This window comes from Simochromis diagramma, unplaced genomic scaffold, assembly GCF_900408965.1.
Source record: "Simochromis diagramma unplaced genomic scaffold, fSimDia1.1 OVJJ01000323.1, whole genome shotgun sequence".
NCBI lineage: Eukaryota > Metazoa > Chordata > Actinopteri > Cichliformes > Cichlidae > Simochromis > Simochromis diagramma.
In genome coordinates this window covers 297,074-306,288 of record NW_024386770.1, presented here as the reverse complement: position 1 = coordinate 306,288, position 9,215 = coordinate 297,074, and positions in this window count along the sequence as shown.

Below are 9,215 nucleotides of genomic sequence, written 5' to 3'. Positions count from 1 at the left end.
TGCACTTTCTACTACTTTCTTTTCTCCTAACATGTCTCCCTCGCTTCTTAGCAATTGTTGCACCCTTTATTCAAAATGAACACGCCCAGCACTGTCTCACAATGGTTGGTTAAATGATTTGTTCGGCTTTAGATGTTATCTGTCCGGCGGGATGAGAGGAATAGGAAGGAATGTAGACTCCAGTATCACTATGACATTTTACGTATTCGACCGCTCGAAGTTCCCAACACTGCTGCCAGCAATGGCTAATAGCAGCTTTTCTCTCTAAAAGTTATTACCACTAATGGTGATTAACCCTCGAATTTATTTAAAATTTTTCACTCTGGTGGTGAACCCCTGCCCCTCTATGCCACTGCCGCTGCCTCCCCGTGTTCTTTGATGGAAACAATTTCAAAAATTATTTTTCAGATTCAAAACGTTTATCTCTTAACTCTACTCTTTCCTTTGGTGGGACTGACGGGGGGGGGGGGGCCGGGGGGGGGGGGGGGGGGGGCGGTTAGATGTCTATTTTCCTGATTGTTTGCTACTCTTTCTCAATTTTGAAACCCGTTTTCACTCTCGAGTGGAGGCCTGGTGGAGGGCCTCTGTCCTAACCCTCATCCATGAGCTGGAAACAAGGGCCATGTAGCAGCAGTGGGCTTCCCACTCCCTCCCTCGTCTGACCCTGGATAATTTTCTTTTTCACTTTTCCCCGCAGGCCCTAACAGACAGAAAATCATAGAACATGGCAATCGTGTTAATCCCTGAACAGCATCCACAGCAAAATGTATTAACTTAGAACTACAAGAAAGAGAAGCACTCTCCCTCATGCCTATCAGATTACAAACTGCATACTATAAGCAACAGTGGCTGAGGCTTTTGCACCAGTGAAAAGGTATTCATTCATCTTGCTCCCTAAATTTTGTTTACTACCATGTAACACAACCAGGTTAATCAGCAAGCATCCAGTGAGTTTTCTGTTTGATGTCTGTACAGCATTTAATTTTCAGATGTGTGAAAATTAATATACAACTTTTTGTTAGGATGCCTGGGTCGCTGACCCAGGGTTTTTGAGTTTATTATATTATTTATTATTTCTAGTCTTTGGGTTTTTGTTAGAGTTCTGTCTTATGGTTTATGTCTCTGTCTTCTCTAGTTGCTCTGTCTCCCCTGTCAGCTGTATCCCCTTGTCTAGTTCGCGTCTCTGTGTATCCTTAGTTGCTATAACCCCGTGTCCAGTCAGTGTCTGCCCTGGTCCCACGTCTCTGTTCCCTCTGTTGCAGTGCGTGCGAGTCTGTGTCTTTGTTCAGTCTGTGTTATGTGTTTCCTGTTTTACTCTGAAGGTCTCTGTCTTGCCTCAGTGTGTTCAGTTTTTCCTGGTCTCGTCAGTTCTGATTTGCCCCAGCTGTGTTTCCCTCCTGTTGTCTATTCCCTGATTGCTCCCTCTGTGTATTTAAGCCCTGTGTTTCAGTTTGTCATTGTCGTGATCTACTGTTTATTTTGCTGTGTGCTTTGTCTGCCTGTGTAAGTTATTTGGATTCTTACTTTTGTTCTGTTTGAGTTCAGCATTAAAGCTGTTTCAGTTTACGTTTGTCTCTGGAGTCTGCACCTTGGGTCCTTTTCTTGCCTGCACACAGCCGTCACATAACACTTTTATGTTCCCCTCTGGGGTTCAAGGTATAATTGGCCGTTTTTGACTACTTTTGATTTCACCTATGTAGCTCACATTTAAAAACTATTTACCGTGCCTTGTTTGGTATCATTCTCTTCTTCACAACCTCACCATATTAGCACAATTGATCTAAATTCAGACAAAATACATAAAATCAGAGTAGAAAAAAGTTCAATTTTTTACTGTAAACACCACAAACATAACTTGAAACGTAAATGGAATTTTTAAGTTAAAAAAATGCACCAGTTTTGCAAACAACAAAGTTATAAACTGTTCACCTAAAAATGCAGCCAAGGAGGTTTTTTATACAACCATTTCAGACTATTTACAGAACAATTGCGTGTTCTGCATCAGATAAGAAGGCACACAAATTATTTGTGCCACTCCAAAAAAAAAAAAAAGAGTTTCTGTTCACTATAAGACAGAGGAGGACATCACAGGCCTGAACCCTGCAGGTCTACACAACAGGAGGTGTATCACTTCTCCTGTTTTCCACCTGGAGACAGTCCGTTCTCACTCCTGAGGTATAACACCCTTACGATTTGTCATGTCCTGCGGCATTAACGAGGAACGCAAAAGGTGACCTTCGGCATTCTTATGGTAGGTGCTGGGTTATGTGTGAAATACAGTAAAATGACGGTGCCGCAGTAAACACGTTCAAGCCATGTATTCCAGCCCTAACCATAACCTTATCCCTGACCTTATTATATTACATTACATAGTGTTTTCCAAAGCAATTTAAGGAAAATGCCTGGAAGCGTAACATGTTGACGATTTGTCACCTAGCGTAAAATATTACGTCTCAGGAGTGAGAACGTGTTGTATTTACAGTGCAATCAATCAGAATCAGCATACTTTCTAAATCATATGTTCTAGATTTAAGAAATTTAAGAAATAGCACTAATATATACAATTCGCTCATTAATAAATATCAAGGATTAATATAGGTGATTATAAATAAATATCAAGAATGTTGACAGGAATATTACAAAGTAGAAAAGAGTGCGTGCAAAAGGGTGTAATTATTGCAATGTATACAGTGTGTTAGATGGAGGAGTTGTACAGAGGGATGGCCACAGGCAGGAATGATTTCCTGTGTCATTCGGTGGTGCTTCTTGGTAATCTCAATCTCTCACTGAACGTGCTCCTGTGACTAGCCAGGAGGAATTATCCAACATTGTCTTTATCTTGGACAGCATCCGCCTCTCCGACACCACCTTGAGGGAGTCCAGCTCCATCCCCACAACAATACTGGCCTTGCAGATCAGTTTATTGAGTCTGTTGGCAATCCTCAACCTGCTCCCCCAGCATGCAACAGCATAGAGAATAGCACTGACCACAACATACTCATAGAAAATCCTGAGCATTGTCCATCAGATGTTGAAGGACCTCAGTCGCCTCAGAAAATAGAGACGACTCTGGCCCTTCCTGTAAAGTGCTGTGGTGTTTTTAACCCAGTCCAGTTTATTATCTATGTGTACTCTGAGGTACAGTGGCTTGCAAAAGTCTTCGCCCCCCTTGAACTTTCCCACATTTTGTCACATTACAGCCACAAACATGAATCAATGTTATTGGAATTCCACGTGAAAGACCAACACAAAGTGGTGCACACGTGAGAAGTGGAACCAAAATCATACATGATTCCAAACATTTTTTACAAATAAATAACTGCAAAGTGTATGTACAGTCATCCACAATGTCAACACTGACCCCCTGGATTGATTTCCTTGGCTTCCTGGAGTCCACGATCAGTTCCTTGGTCTTTGCCACGTTGAGCTGCAGATGATTCTGCTCACACCACGTGACAAAGGAGTCGACCACAGCCCGGTACTCTGTCTCATCATCCCTGCTGATGCATCCAACCACCGCGGAGTCATCAGAAAACTTCGGAAGATGGAGGTCTCTGTGCAGTGGCTGAAGTCTGTGGTGTAGAGGGTGAAGAGGAAGGGGGAGAGGACAGTCCCCTGTGGTGCCCCTGTGGTGCTGATCACCTGACCACCCTTGTCAGACACACAATGTGGAAGACGCACATATTATGGTCTTCCTGTCATCCAATCCAGGACACCAAAGAAGCATCGACCTGCATCGCTGTTATCTTATCACCCAGGAGGGTCGGCCAGATGATGTTGAATGCACTTGAAAAGGTAAAAAACATGACAGTGCTCGCTGATGATGGCATCCTCAGCTCCAAGGCAGGGCTGGTAAACAAACTGAAGGGGATCCTGCCGGAAAGTAATTAAAACTTTCCTTCAATCATGGCTTGGTAGGTGCATGACATGCAGGTAGTGCATGTCATGCTTGGCAGAATGTGGACATGCAGACGGTGGCTTGGCAGCATGTGTACGTGCAGGTAGTGCAGAACATGGATTGGCAGGACGTGGACGTACAGGCCCTGATGGTGTGTAGACCCTCCGGCTTGGGCAGAGCAGGTCCAGACAGCGTGCAGACCTCTGGCCCAGGCGTGGCAGGACTAAGTGTTCCTGGGCCACACAGTACAACAACCTCTGGTTGAGACATGGGTGGGCCAGATGGCGCACTGACCTGTTGATGAGGTCGCAACAGGCTCTGGTTGCTCTGGCTGGGGCTGGCAAGGGTTCACAGCTGGCTCCAGTCCTTGGTGCCACTTGGGCTCAGGTGGAGTTGGACCCACTGGCTTGGTAACTATAGCAGGTGGCAGCGTGGAGGCAATAGCAGGCGGCATGGAGGCTGAAGGAGAATGGGCAGGCTTGGCTGAACACCCAGCTGCCAAAGTAGGATACTGGATGGGCTCTCCTGAGACTTCAGCAGATGTGGAAGGATGCTGGACAGGCTCACCTGTGCTACAACCATTGTGTAGTGCGTAGTGCCAATGTGGGACAGTTTCCAATTTCATTGTACTATTGTACTAGGTATGACTGAGCAATGACAGTAAAGAGGTATCTTTTATGTCTTATACAGTTTCACTGCTATGCAAATAACACCCAACTTTATCTGACTATTAACCAGTCTCGGCAGATGACTGCCCCTCCCTGAGTCAGGCTCTGCCAGATGTTTTTTCCTGATAAGACTGAGATTGTGGTGTTCAACAGTAAAATCCCTCGTGCCCAACTCTGTGCTGCCCTGGGTTCCTTTGCTAGCTCTTCCTGTGACTATGTCAGTAACTTGGGTGTACTGCTGGATAGCTTGCTCAAACTCGATAAGCAAGTGTCTGCTGTAGTGAGATCTAGCTTCCACCTACTGTGCCTTAGGCATTATGGTCCACATGAGGACCTGGAGAAGCTTATTCACGCTTTTGTGACCTCCAGGCTGGATTATTGTAACTCCTTGCATGACGGTCTTCCCTCTTCTCTTCTTCTTACACTGCAAACAGTCCAAAATGCAGCAGCCCGCCTCTTGACTGGTACCAGGAAATTTTGCCCTATTACTCCTGTTCTAGCTGGCTTGCACTGGCTGCCCATAAAGTACCGTATTCAATTTAAAATATCACTCCTTACATTCAAAACTATTAATAAATTAGCGCCGAGTTATCTTAGTGAACTTCTCAAGCCACATACTCCTGCTAGAACACTCAGATCTGCCACTCAACTACTTCTGACCCGACCCAGATCTCGGCTGAAGTCCTGAGGTGACCGTGCGTTTGCTCTGGCTGCCCCGGGACTGTGGAATACCCGTCCTCTTGATATCCGCACATCTCATTCTGTAGCACTGTTTAAATCACAACTAAACACCCACTTATTCAATTTTGCCTTTCCCTCTAGTTAATATTTCTTTTATGATTTTATATTATGCACTTTTATGCTCATTTAATTCCTTGTTTGTTCTGCATCTGTTGCTTTCCTATGTGTCAGTGACAGCTATCTGCTTGCATACCTAGTACTTGCTTTGGTCCTATTTCTGTTATCTTCCTTTTATTCTCTATGTTACCTGTTAAGCACCTTGGTTTTTAAGTGTGCTTTGTAAATAAAGTTTATTATTATTATTATTTTTATTATTATTACTCCCTTAGGCAGTATTATTAGAAGGCATAGCATATATTTACACTGCTTCATTGCTAATTTATTTATTATTGTTAACAAGTTTCAACCTTTAAGATGCAAGTTAAGGAAGTTTTTAGGAAAGGCGGTGGAGATTAAAGTTTTCTCCAATCATATTGAACTTGTTTGTGCTTGTTAAATTTTGTCCCTACAGGGATACACATAACACTCCATTAAGATTAATGATGCCAACAGGATAATTCAGTATTTATCATTTGAATAATTAATGTGCTGAAATAAATAATCAAGGGACTGTTAAACCTCTGAGTATTTCATCAAACTAAAAACAAAGTTTACAAGAGAAAAAACATAATTATTTGGAAAGTTTACTCACAGCTCTTACTTCAAATAATTGTTCATTTCCTTTGTTAATGCTGGTGTTTACAAAACTTTAGAATGAAACCTAAACCACTAACCTAACATAATTTAACAACACTGCATAAAATACCTTTTGGAACCTGTGGTATCCAAAATTCATGATAATAATGACAACTTGTGTCATTGTATGTACTAAATAGATAAATTAAAGCATGACCATCAGGCATTTTAATTTATTCTTAAAAGGATAATATTTTGGACTAAAGGAAAGAATTATAAATTGGTCAATTTTGTAACTCTCAAAAACTGTCTCAGTTGTAACACTCTCTGTGAAGCTGGATTTAATATTTAGTAGTATTATTTAGAACATGTTTAGTCCCACCTTCTGCCAGCACAGAACATTGGCTCACTAGTGAAAGGACCCATAAGTCAGGGGAAAATAAGGACACTAAATGTATTGTTATTACTATCAGGAAGTCCTAAAAACTCCCTGAAAAGCCTTCAGTTAATCCAAAATGCTGCAGCAAGAGTCCTGACAGGGACTAGAAAGAGAGCAGATTTCTCCTGTTTTGGCTTCCTGTTAAATCCAGAATTCAAAATCCTGCTCCTCACATACAAGGTCTTAAATAATCAGGCCCCATCTTATCTTAATGACCTTGTAGTACCAGCCACCTGCTCAACCACCAATTAAACCTCTACTGTCACTAGCTCAGTCACTAGCTCAGTCACTAGCTCAGATATCTGATCAGCCATCCGCGGTTTCCACGCTGCCATCTGGCAGCTTCCACTGAGAGATCAGGTGAGCTCATCCTGTAAAGGATTTTGTTTTGCTGCAGCCCAAGAGGCATCCAGTGCTAGCTGTGTGTCCTATGCAGCTCCAGCTAACTTCACCTCAGCCAGAGGTCTCCGCACTTTCTGGCCCTGCATCACCTTGGTCAGAGATCTCTGAAGTGGCGGGCCCTACAGCTGTCTCTGCTGTCGGTTCAGGAGAGCCGCTCCAGCTGTCTATGGTTTCCATTGCTGCCGTGTGTCTCCACTGGAGGTTCTGGAGAGCCAGTCCAGCACTCCCTCATCTCCGTTGGGGGCTCAGGAGAGTCCGCCGAGCCATCGTCTGTCTCCGCTGGGGCTCTGGAGAGTCCATCTGGCCAATCAACCAAATGCTCAACTGCCTACAGCTGCCACGCCATCATCAGCACAACCACCAGCTCGACCGCCCGCGGCAGCCAAATCGCCATCAGCACAACTGCCAGATCAAGTGCCTGCGGCTGCCATTCCTCCGTCTGGTCCTCCCTCATCTGGTGCTGTGCCCCGGCCACCTGCAACGCCTCCCAAAAGCCTTGAGATACATCCTCCTCGTACTGTGCAACCACATTCATCCACCACACCACATCATCACCGGCCATATTCTAGGCCATTAGGACTTGGACCAGCTTTGCCTGTTCCACCACCACTTTTCATGCAGCCAGCCTCCTTAGCTGTTTCACCCTGGGCTCCTGTGCTGCCGACCCCTGGGTCAACCCCCAGAATTGTGTTTTTTGGTGTTTTGTTTATTCTTGTTGCTCTGATTACTTAGGAAAGAACACATTTAAACCACCTGATTTGTTACAACATCTAAAATCTAACAAAAGAATCTGAAACCATAATTCACAGGATGACATAAAGTGCCACGGCCTGGAGGTTCAGCTGGTCGCTGATCAGCTGTTTCTCTCTCTCTCTCTCTCTCGCCAGGGAGGAACTGATTACGGGTTCACGCCCTTGGCCCACGTCCCTCGGAGGAAGAAACACCTGTGCCTCATCAGTGTGGATGGCATTTAAGCCAAGAAGCAATGGCTGTTCTTCGCTGGATCGTTGTGAGAATCGTTGTCAGTAGGGATGCACCGATACCGATACTGTAAAATGTGTGTGTACTCATACTCGTAAAAGTTAACCGATACCATGAACCGATACTAACTTATTTCATTAATCAGAGGGTGGCTTGTCATTTTTGTTGTAGTTTTTTAGATTGGCCACTAGGGGGACATCCCGCGCTAAACAGGCACAGGGTTAGACGAGTCAGACTGGCAGCTCCAGATAAAAACAGAGAAACTGGAGGCTGCTGTAGCTAGGCTAAACAAAATGTCAGCAGTGTGGACCGGAACAGCCAACTTTAACTCAGGTTTTGGAAAAGCGATGAAAAATGTCAAGAGAAAATCCACGGGCAGTTAAAACAACAGAGGCTCTGACTCATTTTATCGCTCTGGATGACCACGGGCAGATGGGGAGTTTGTTCGTCAATGCCAAATACTTTCGTTATTTTGTTTGTTTGTTTACAATATGGACACTCTGCAACAATTTAAAAGTTTATTTTATTCTCAAACCTAATTTGTATTTATTTTATTCCAAACAGAAGTGTTGATTTATTATTCCGAAAGCTCGAGACAGTGCCAATAGTTCAGTGATATTTTGTTAAATTACAATGTGGAGACTCTGCAATAATTTAACAGAAGTGCTTATTTTTTACTTGAAATTTTTTTGTGGTAATTTTTATTAAGATATTATTTATTATCGGCAGAGAATAAAATAAAACCTGTCTTCCAATTCATTTCATTTGTGTGTGTGTGCGTGGTAGAAGTATTGGTTTTTGTACTCTGTATCGGCAAGTACTCAGATCCAAGTATCGGTATCGTATCGGTTTGAAAAAATTGGTATCGTTGCATCCTTGTTGTCAGTGAAAGTCGAGCGTCTAGCAAGTGTTTTTCCGTGTCGTTGTGTGTTTGAAACTAACAAGCGTTTCTTTGTGCACAAACCCTCTGGACTGTTTCCCCTGGTGTTCCCTGAGCGGCAAGTGTTCGAGTGGATTCATGTGTGGATTGTTTGGACAGAGATGAGAATGTTCACCTGGATTTCCCCCGGAGCCCTTCCCTTCTCACCTTTTGTATATAGCACTGCCCCGCACCTTTTGTATATACACTCGTTGGACATTGTACGTTAATAAATTCTCTTGTGTGCATCAATCCCCAGAGTCCAGCACGTGAATCTACCTTGTACACCGTGACATAAAGAATGACACAGGAGCACAGACAGACCAGTAAAGAGCAGAGGAAAACACAAGGCTTAAATACACACAGGAGCATTCAGGGAATGGGAGACGGGAAGGAAACACAGCTGGGAGAAATCAGAGCTGACGAGACAAGGGGAAGCAAAACCAAACACACTATACACAGGACAAGGACTATCAAATTTAAACAGGAAAT